At 42.6% G+C, this 10666-nt stretch overlaps 1 protein-coding gene and 1 long non-coding RNA gene across 2 annotated transcripts in view; both read right to left on the reverse strand.

The window, feature by feature from the left end:
- LOC106935976 (uncharacterized) overlaps nucleotides 1-1910 on the reverse strand; it is a 6519-nt gene extending 4609 nt beyond the window's left edge. Inside the window, exon 1 of the long non-coding RNA XR_001422024.1 lies at nucleotides 1381-1910. This is a non-coding gene — a long non-coding RNA (uncharacterized LOC106935976). The remainder of the gene's footprint in view (nucleotides 1-1380) is intronic.
- The window catches only part of zfr (zinc finger RNA binding protein), a gene marked incomplete at its 5' end in the record, with an annotated part of 56489 nt that overhangs the window by 13904 nt on the left and 31919 nt on the right, over nucleotides 1-10666 (reverse strand). The window lies entirely within an intron of this gene.

Here is a 10666-nt window from a genome sequence, read left to right on the forward strand (position 1 = left end):
AAGGTTATAAATGTGATTTTGACATTGAACTTGAAATGTGGTGTAAAATGTGTAACTGTAATTAAAGGTCACAGATGTTGTGTTGGAGGTAGATGGTAGGTGAAAGGTCAGGGGGAAAGAGGAACTGATAGGAGGGCAAAGGTGACCAAGGCATTAGGTCATTAGAACAGACATCATGTCTCCAAAACGGTGATGGATACGAGATCATCGGTCCAAGCAGTCAGCCAATGAGAGAGGCACAGCAACAAAGCTAGCCAATGCAAATGCACCAAAAGGTGGATAAACCCTTTATAAGGTGAGTGCAAAAGAGGAATCTTTGGTTGGATCCTTCAGGCAGCTTCGAGCCAAGATCGAGATGGACAAAGAACTCTGCAGCTGAAGAAGAGCCGGAGCCACAGAGCCGAAGACTGTTCTGCACATGGGGACCAACCCGTTAGCCCCGCAACATGTGGCTTCAAATTGCACTTCTCTCATCAGCTGGGTTTGGGACCCCAAAGACAAAGACAAAGACCAAGGCAAAAATGAAGATAAAGATGAAGATAAAGACAAAGGCAAAGAACAAAGGCAAAGATGAAGAACTGGTGTATTCCTTCCATGAGACCAGCTCGTCTACATCTCGAGGGATCAGAAAGATCGTGAGACGAGGAGAAAGGAGCTAGAGAGCTGCAAGACAAGAAGCTGAGGACCGCTACACACATGAGGAAGTCACCCTGAGGCCCGAGACCAGCCCTCTAAGTCAGTACTCTTCCTGTACTGGGAGCCGCCTTCTGCTGCTGCAACACCTTTTTCATCATCAGGCCAGTTCTGGGGTTCAAAATGCCAAACTCCGTTCATCTCTCAAAGTTTTCCTTTTTTAGTTCACAGTGTCAGCATTAGGGAAAGATAGATTAGATTATTAATTTTACTTATTTGATTATTTCTGCTACTGATTTAAGCTGTACTGACCCTTGCAATAAAATAATTAGCATTAAGAAAATCTAAAAGATGTTGTGGACATTCAATTAATGAGTCACCTTAAAGTTCTTTGATGGTTGTAAAATAGCTATCGGTTGCTTTTAGCCAAAACAACACCCTTGGGACTCGCCCTAGTCACTAAAACCAACCTGGTTCAGTAACAAGTACAAGTTGTAATAAAGAGAAAGAGCGACCGTTAACAGGTGTGCTCTGTGAAACTAGCTGATTGCGGGCTGCTCGATCTGGCAAGTTCACAGGGTGAAAAAGGGTGGGACATCTGGAGGCAAAAGTCGTTAGAAACCAGGCTAGTCTTTCTCGCGCCCAGCTCTCGGACCCGTTAGAGAGCTGGGATAGCACATCTCCCTACTCTCAGAAGAGGAAGTAGAGAGAAAGAGAAGAGGGGAGGGGGATGTTGCGCAACAACACCTCTCTCCCCCTTACTTTTCACACTGGCAACTGAGCCATTGGCATCAGCTATTCGCCTCCATCCACAAATCTCCGGGATCACGGTGGGCCCCACAGAGCACAAAATTTCTCTATTTGCTGATGATGTTATTTTATTTCCAACAGATCTGAAAAAGTCAATTCCAGGAATTTGGGAGAGTCTCAGGTTACAGAGTAAATACAAAATCTTCTATTCTGGTATTAAATGTCAGTGAAAGGACTAATCCCATCAGTGAGGTTAAGCAATTTAAAATAGTGGAACAGTTTGAATATTTAGGTGTTCAAATTTTCCCAGAACTACAACAGGTGGTCAAATCCAATTACAAATACCTAAAGAAAACAATAGCTGCCTCAAATGACAACTGGACATCCCTGACTATATCCATATTGGGAAGAGTTAATGTCCTGAAAATGAGTATACTACCAAAGCTATTATACCTCTTTCAAAGCATTCCCCTGCCGCCTCCTCCTGAATTATTAATTTGGCTGAAAAAAAACAAAAAAAAAAACATTTCAGGCTTTATGTGGAACAATGGAAGGTCTAGGCTACGCCTCTCATTGCTTTATTTACCATTTGATAGAGGGGGGTTAAAGTGCCCCAACTTTAAATTTTACTATTGGGCCACACAACTAAGAACTATCATGTTCTATTTTACAGATAAGATAATCCTCAATAAGTAGAAATGGAGTCCCATAATTTAAGTTTAGCTCTTCCATTATTCATATACTCCGACGCTTCAAAGAAGTTACAGAACAGAAACGTACTACAAATACCATTCTGAAAAACATGATTAAAATCTGGCAGGATGTTAGAGAAGACCTCGGAGCCAAACAGCATGTCCCAATTTAGTCCAATATGGGGTAATCAGTTATTTGGTCCAGGTACGGTAGATGGAGCATTTAGGCTCTGGGCATCGAAAGGCTTAAAAAGTATTGGCTACCTTTACTCATCAAATTATGATATATTTTTGTCATTTGGAGAGGTACAAACCAAATTTAAGCTAGATAAAAAGCATTATTTCAAATTCCTTCAGCTGAAAAGCTTTGCTAAAGCAACTAACAAGTAATCTTAACAAGCCTCCCCTTACATTGCTTGAAAAATTAATAACTGAATAAATCAAGAAAGGGCATCATTTCAGACTTTTATAATGTGTTGATCTCTAACTCATTAGAGAACTCAAACAGCCGTGTCTAAATATGAGAGTCCTAGTAAGTGTCCATCTTTTGCACATTCAATTTCCTGCAGAATGTCACCCTGTTCTCTTAACTTTATGTTGTCTCTGTTGTTGAGTTTGGGAAAATGTTCGATCTTTTATAACAGTGCATTTGCCACTACTTCAGGCGAACGGCAAGATTCCTCCAGTCTTTGCCATACAAGGTCCAGTACTGCAGTTGGACTAAAGTGGTTGGCTGAGTAGATTCTTTTTGCTTATTGTTCAGACTCGGCTCCAAGTCACTTGACCATTAAATCTAGCTCTTCTTGGGCTGTAATGTGCAAATCTTTTTGAAATGCTGTTTTCCACGACCAGTAGTTCTCTGGGTGGTCATCAAACTGCAAAAGTCCTGAATTTAACATTTCTCTCTGTGTAAGGTACTTGGTACACCCTGTCTCTCTGTTGATGTTTGAGTGTCGAATGGATATAGTTTGGGGAGGGGGGAGGAGGGAGTTCAGTCTCTCTCTGTGTTGTGCTATATGCGCCACTTTGGGCTTAGCTGCTTCTGCACTGTGTGAGCTGTTGTTGTCCATTTCTTTTGTCATGGCTTTTTCATACTGTTCACGTGTAGCCTTGTGAAAGGCGAATGGATCTGCTGGCAATGAGAAACCTTCAAAACTGATGTCTATCTGAATCAAAGAGTAAAAGTAAGACATACAGAAGAAAACAGGTGACTTCCTGCTGGAAGTGGGCGAGAATAAGGTGATGTCATCAAATGACCATGTGAATGTGATGAGAGCTGGTTTGGGACGATATAAATGAAGTTTGATGCAGCCGGAAGCTTTAGTGGGAAAGTTATTCAACTTTGATGTTTCATGGCAAATGGTCAGATTTGAGGCTTGACCACGCCGACATGTTTTGATGTACGAAAAATCCTTTGATAACTTTTGACCTTCAATGCCTCAAGACTGTGCTGAGTGGTTGTTGAAGTCTGCATTTCAAAAGCTTTAGGACGAATTCAATCAGATACGGCATCAACAAAACAGGCAAGGTGGCAGCTTTGACTCAAAATGACTGTCTTCCTGCTGGGTTTGGACCATGGCTCCAAGAGATGTTCAAGATACGCATGTGTACCAAGTTTCATAATTCTGGGTTAAAGTATAGCCTGGGGCTGATCATTAAAACTATTGTAGGGGGCACTGTAGAGAAATTAGGCCACGCCCACCAAAGATTGTTGTGGATTCCTGCTGGGGGTTGGACAAGGATCCATCCCAGTGAGTTTGGTGCAGGTTGGCTTCAAATTGTGGAATTTATAGCCAAACGTATGGCAACAGCATCACAGGTCACTTCGCCACAACCACCTGCTCCACCAAAACCGGTCAGGGTTGGAATCCACGTCACACCAACATGTCTTCTGTCAGTTTCATACTGATTAGGTAAAAGCAGCCAGATAGAGACAGTTCACGGTAAAATATGACGCTGCCTGTTCTCGGGGGGCATGGCTTGAGTGATGTCATCATTTGACCATTGGGTATTATAGGGCGCCCGATGGAGATCAATCACTGGAAGCTTGGTGCCTCTGTGTTTTTGTGTAGGAGATATAACAGTTTCGTGTTTCATGGTCAGTAGGTGAAATTTGAGGCATTTTTTTGGCCATGCCTTATGAACAAACTGACCAAGTCTGAACCCAATTGATCGAAATCTCTAGGAGGAGTTCGATCAAATGCGAAGGCTGTAAACTGCCAAAACGGCTTGAAAATCTTAACTTCAGCCCAAAATAGCAGACTTCCTGTTTGATGTGCACTATGACATTAATATGTTTTTTTTTTTTGTTTTTTTTTGTGCGTCTTGGGGAGTTCTACAAGTGTACCAAATCTGATGCTTCTACGATGAAGTAAGGTCAATGTGTGCTGTGGAGGTAGTCTCCACCTACAGGTACCTGGAGTGTGCACATATCCAGTGACCTCACCTGGAGTGCCAACACCTCCCATGTGGTCAGGAAGGCCCACCAGTATGTCTACTTCCTCAGAAACTTGTGGAGAGCTGGACTTGGGAGCTCAATTTTGAGGAGCTTCCATCACTGTCGTAGAGAGTGTTCTCTGCACCTGCATCACTTTTTGGCATAGGACTGTGTCTTTCCGCCACCTCGCACCTCCAAACATCACGATGCAGGAGGGAACTCCACATGAAAACAGACTTCACCCATCCTGCACACAGACTGTTCCAGCCGCTCCTCTGAGGCGGGAGGCTGAGGAACATCCAGACCAAGACCACCAGGCTGAGAAACAATTTCTTTCCTTTATTGGTCAGACTCCTGAACTCAAGCTGAACCCAATTCAGCTTCATCTCAAATTATTTACACACACACATCACAAGAATTACTTTTTTCAAATTTATCTTATGTATTAGATTTCTTAATCTGGGACCTGAGTCCAAATTTTGTGCCACAAACAAGCAAAGGTGATATGGCAATAAAAAAATCCTTTAATCCTTATTCAGTAAACTACCTGGCACCCATCTTTGTTTTATCTGAACAAATATCATCAGCCTACATGCTGACATGTCTCTGGCAACTATTTGGAGCCGTTTTGCGTGGCTTATACTAGCCTGTATTGCAGTGTTGTAGTAATCGAGACCGGTCTTGGTCTCGAGACCAGTTTTAATGAGACCGCATTTGGTCTCGGTCTTGTCTCAAACTCGGGGGCTCAGGACTTGGGATTTTATTTCAAGACCAGTCAAGACCGCAACAGTGGAAATATCACTAAACTTACAGCATACTGTCCAGTTTATTTAACATCTTTGTTTTCACTGGGTGCAAAACGCATCGATTAAAATCCAAACAATAACATGACTTACCAATTAGGTTACACCTTCCACCTCTCTCCACACTTTTCACTCGCACGCAGCGCTCCAAGACATGAACAGTGGTTTTCTCTGAGCGGCAGAAGATGTCTAATCATCAGTAATAGAATTGCGTTGCATAAATCATAAGAAATCCGATGGCGACAGCTAACTCAGCAGCACTTCGCTTTCACAGACGGTGGGGACTACGTCTAACTTTTTTTGTCACTTAGAAAAGTGACAAAACCTGTATAAGTTGACGTGATGTTAGCAAAGCTAGCTGTACAGAGACACGAAGATTTATGATGAAAAAAGTTGTCACTCACTGTGCTGGATTATTGTGCGGAGGTGTTGACTGACTTGTCCCATATATGGGACAACACTGTGCCCAAAAGTCTGCAAGATAGTGATTTGACATTCACGAACAATACGATTATTCTGAACTGCTAAGAAGATCGGACTGGAGCCTCACTGAGAGTTGTTCTTTGTTCTTGTAATGCTCTGGTACACTGCAGTAGCTATTATTATTTTATTTAATTATATACATTGAGTATAATTAATTACATACATCTGACGGTGAGTGGTGATTGGGGCAGATTTTAATGGACATGTTGGAGCAGGGAACAGAGGTGATGAGGAAGTGATGGGCAGGTTTGGCATCCAGAACAGGAATGCAAAAGGACAGATGGTGGTAGACTTTGCAAAGAGGATGGACATGGCTGTAGTGAATACTTTCTTCCAAAAGAGACAGGAACACAGGGTGACATACAAGAGCGGAGGTAGAAACACGCAGGTGGATTACATCTTGTGTCGACAAGGCAATCTGAAGGAATTCAGTGACTGCAAAATGGTGGTAGGTGAGAATGTTGTTAAACAACACAAGATGGTGGTGTGTAGAATGACTCTGAAGGTGAGAAAGGTGAAGAGGGCAAAGGGAGAACCGAGGACAAAGTTGTGGAAGCTGAAAAAGGAAGAATGTTGTGTGACTTTCAGGAAGGAGTTGAGACAAGCTCTGGGTGACCAGAACATGCTTCCAGATGACTGGCCAACTACTGTTCATGTTATCAGGGAGACAGGTAGGAGAGTACTAGGTATGTCTTCTGGAAGGAAAGTTGACATGGAGACTTGGTGGTGGAATAAAGAAGTGCAAATATGGGTACAGAGAAAGAGAGCAGCCAAGAAGAAGTGGAACAATGTGAGGACTGAAGAGAGTCACCAAGAGACAGGGAGATGCAGCGCAAAGTGAAGGTAGAGGTTGCTAAGGCCAAACAAGATGCATACACTGACTCGTATAATAAGCTGGAAAGTAAGGAGGGAGAGAAGGACTTATACAGGTTGGCGAGGCAGAGAGATAGAGATGGGAAGGATGTACAAAAGGTTAGGGTGATTAAGGACCAAGATGGAACTCCACTAACAGATGCAAAAAGTGTGATAAGAAGATAAAAAGAGTACTTTGAAAAGTTGATGAATGAAGAAAAAGAGAACAAAGGGAGAAGAAACTGCTCCTGTGGATCAGGAAGTAGCAAAGATTAGCAAGGATGAAGTCAGGAAGGCATTGAAAAGGATGAAGAGTGGAAAGGCAGTTGGTCCAGATGACATACCTGTGGAGGTATGGAAGTGTCTAGGAGAGCCAGCAGTAGAGGTTTTGACGAGGCTGTTCAATGAGATCCTAGAGAGTGAGAGGATGCCTGAGGAATGGAGGAGAAGTGTGCTGGTACCAATTTTCAAGAACAAGGGAGATGTCCAAAATTGTGGCAACTACAGAGGTATAAAGTTGATGAGTCATTCAATGAAGTTGTGGGAAAATGTTGTTGAAGCCAGACTGAGGCCAGAAGTGGACATCTGTGAGCAGCAGTATGGTTTCATGCCAAGAAAATGCACTACAGATGCATTGCAGATGTTGATAGAAAAGTACATAGAATGTCAGAGGGAGCTGCATTGTGTTTTTGTAGACCTAGAGAATATGACATGATTCCAAGAGAGGAGCTGTGGTACTGCATGAGGAAGTCTGGAGTAACAGAGAAATATGTTAGAGTGGTGAAGGACATGTATTATAACTGTAAGACTGTGGTGAGGTGTGCTGTAGGAGTACCAGAGGAGTTCAAGGTGGGACTTCACCAAAGATCAGCTCTGAGCCCTTTCCTTTCCTATTTGCTGTGGTGATGGACAGGTTGACAGATGAGGTTAGACAGGAATCTCCATGGACTATGATGTTTGCAGATGACATTGTGATCTGTGGTGAGAGCAGAGAACAGGTGGAGGAAAATCTCAAGAGATGGAGGCTTGCCCTTTAAAGGAGAGGAATGAAGGTTAGCCGTAGCAAGACAGAATACATGTGTGTGAATGAGAGAGACCCAAGTGGAGACATGAGGTTACAGGGAACAGAAATAAAGAAAGTGAAAGATTTTAAGTACTGTGGGTCAACAGTCCAGAACAATGGTGAATGTAGAAAAGAAGTGAAGTGTCAGGTGTGATAAAAGAGTATCAGTAAGAATGAAGGGAAAAATGTACAAGACAGTAGGTGAGACCAGCAATGCTGTTTGGTTTAGAGACAGTGGCAATGACGAAGAGGCAGGAGGCAGAGCTGGAGGTAAGCAGAGATGAAGATGTTGAGGTTCTCTTTGGGAGTGACGGGGATGGATAAGATCAGAAATGAATACATCAGAGGAACAGCTCATGTCAGATGTGTAAGAGATAAAGTCCGAGAAGCCAGATTGAGATGATTAGGACATGTACAGAGGAGAGACACTGAATAAATCGATAGAAGGATGCTGAGGATGGATCTGCCAGGAAAGAGACCTAGAGGAAGACCAACGAGGAGATTTATGGATGGAGTGAAAGAGGACATGAAGGTAGTTGGTGTGAGAAGAAGAAGGAGATGCGGAAGACAGAGTTACATGGAGATGGATGACTCGCTGTGGCGACCCCTGAAGGAAAAAAGCCGAAAGGAAAAGAAGAAGATATACATTGATATTAATTTAATCAGCAAATAAATGAATGAAAGACCACGCAGAGGATGCGCATTGGTCTTTGATTGTTTTTGTTCAAAGTGGCACCATGGCACTTATCCAAAGTGTCATGGTGGCAGACTGCCTGGCTTCATGTAGCGGGAGAGAGGGTGAGAACAGTCACGGTGAGCGCCTTGCGCTTGGTTACTTCTTGCTTCTGACATGAGCAATATGGACAAACACCCAGGGCGTTATCTTTTTAGGGATGGCACGAGACCACTGCGGATTGTAGCACAGAGATGGAAGCAAAGCAGAACAAAGAGTTTGTTCTGGTGTTTTTATGGAAATGTGGATCTTTCAGATCAATTTGAGAAGCAATTTTGATCATATTTCACATTCTATCGTGTCATTTAGCGCGGGGCGCTGGTCTTGGTCTTGACTCGGTCACGACTTCCCTTGGTCTCTTGACTTGGTCTCGGACCCTAAAAGTCTTGGTCTTGTCTCAGTCTCGATACATTCTGGTCTTGGTCTTAGGTGTTGACTACAACACTGCTGTATTGTCCTGTTTTTGGGCCATCACCCAACAACTCCACTGCTCCAGTACTCTGCTGCAGAGCTTTTTAAGATCTGCTTACTTCTGCCTGGGTCACCACCATCAGCTTTGCTCCTACACCAAGATATTGGTGCCACATCGGAAATACATGGCACCAATATCCGACGAGGCTCTCGTCGGATCTTCTTCTGTGATGAACCAACTCCATTAAATCTAACTGGTCTACTGTTCGTTGTCCGGTCGCCATGTTGAACACAGTATGTTTGCCCAACTAACTCGGTCAGCTAACGTGGCTGTCAATCACAATAAGCTTGTTATTCACGATTAACTTCGGTTTCTTCAACATCCCATTGCTCACGAGTAAGGGGTATTTTGTGCAGGATATAATTTCTGACCATAAGTGAGTCTTTCTGTGCTTAACTGAAACATGCCAACTATCTAACAACTTTGTTCCACTCAATGATGCTACTGCTCCCTGGAGCAGTAGGGTTTGTTTACCCCACTCAACCTTATGTTTCTGGCTGAAGGGGGTGGTCAAGCGATGATCTGCAGCGTGAAGTGGAGGGTAGCGCCTGCAATTGCTCCTGTCATTCGTTTGAAACAACTGTATGTAAGCTCTTTGGACCAACTCTCACCATTATTGCCGCCTTGCATCACCCTCATAAGTATAATAAGGATTTTATTAATGAGCTTGTAGGCTGATGCATCTACCTACAATCTCAAACATAATACTTCTGGGGGATTTTCACATTCATGTGGATAATGATAATACTCCTCTTGCCAAAGACTTCAGATCCCGCTTGGACAGTTTTGGACTCCATCAATACACTAATTTTTCCTTGCATATTAAAGGAGACATGTTGAATTTAATTTGCTGCTCAGGAGTTATTACCCATTAACTGTCAAGATATTTCCCCACCTTTTTCATATTGCATGTTTTTATAATTTCTAAATCAGGGGTGCTCAATACGTTGATCATGATCAACCTGTCAATCGCGGAATGTTTTGAGTCCATCTCGGCAGTAGGTGACAAACTGAACGACACCATGAGGCTGAAACCAGCACATCCTCTTCTGACGCACTTGTCAAAATATTCACTAAGATCTAAAACGTCTGCTTAAAGCCGCAGCATTTAACGTAACAACAACAAAGATTTCACATATTAAAACCCATTTAACCTCACCGGTCACAATAGTGACCAAGAAATTTATTTCACAGTCAAGGACTCCAAAAAGATTACCGATTAAATTTTCAGTTAATGTTCACCAAATATTGAAAGTTTAGAGTGTTTTGATAATACTTACGCAGTATCACGTTTAGAGTAAATTATCACATGAATAGAGCTGATTATATCTTGGTTGCACCTTGGCGAGAGGAAGACTGCCACAAACCTCCCAAAGAAGAGGCTAGTAATGTATGTTTAAATAAACATACAAAGATTTTTGGTGCACATCATCTTTAAAGTGTCTAGTTATGATATGCACCTTTGCATTTCCAAAAATTGGTTTGGTGTGTGAGCAGGATGTGTGAACATGTTGATGGTCACAATAGTGACCATTGGGACAATACGTTTTACCTAGGTGAGCTTATTTAAATATATACCATATAGGCCTGTCGCAATAAACGATAAATCAATTAATCGGATATAAATTAAACCTATCGACCTCATTTTTATTATCGTCTTTATCATCTCTTCCTGCCTTTTTTTCTTTCTTTTGATGACACTGAATAAAAACGGCTCAACTCCGGTGCTCTCCACTGACCCTCCCTTC

Source organism: Poecilia latipinna, unplaced genomic scaffold (genome assembly GCF_001443285.1).
Source record: "Poecilia latipinna isolate Pla-1442-1.1 unplaced genomic scaffold, P_latipinna-1.0 Scaffold2053, whole genome shotgun sequence".
Lineage (NCBI taxonomy): Eukaryota > Metazoa > Chordata > Actinopteri > Cyprinodontiformes > Poeciliidae > Poecilia > Poecilia latipinna.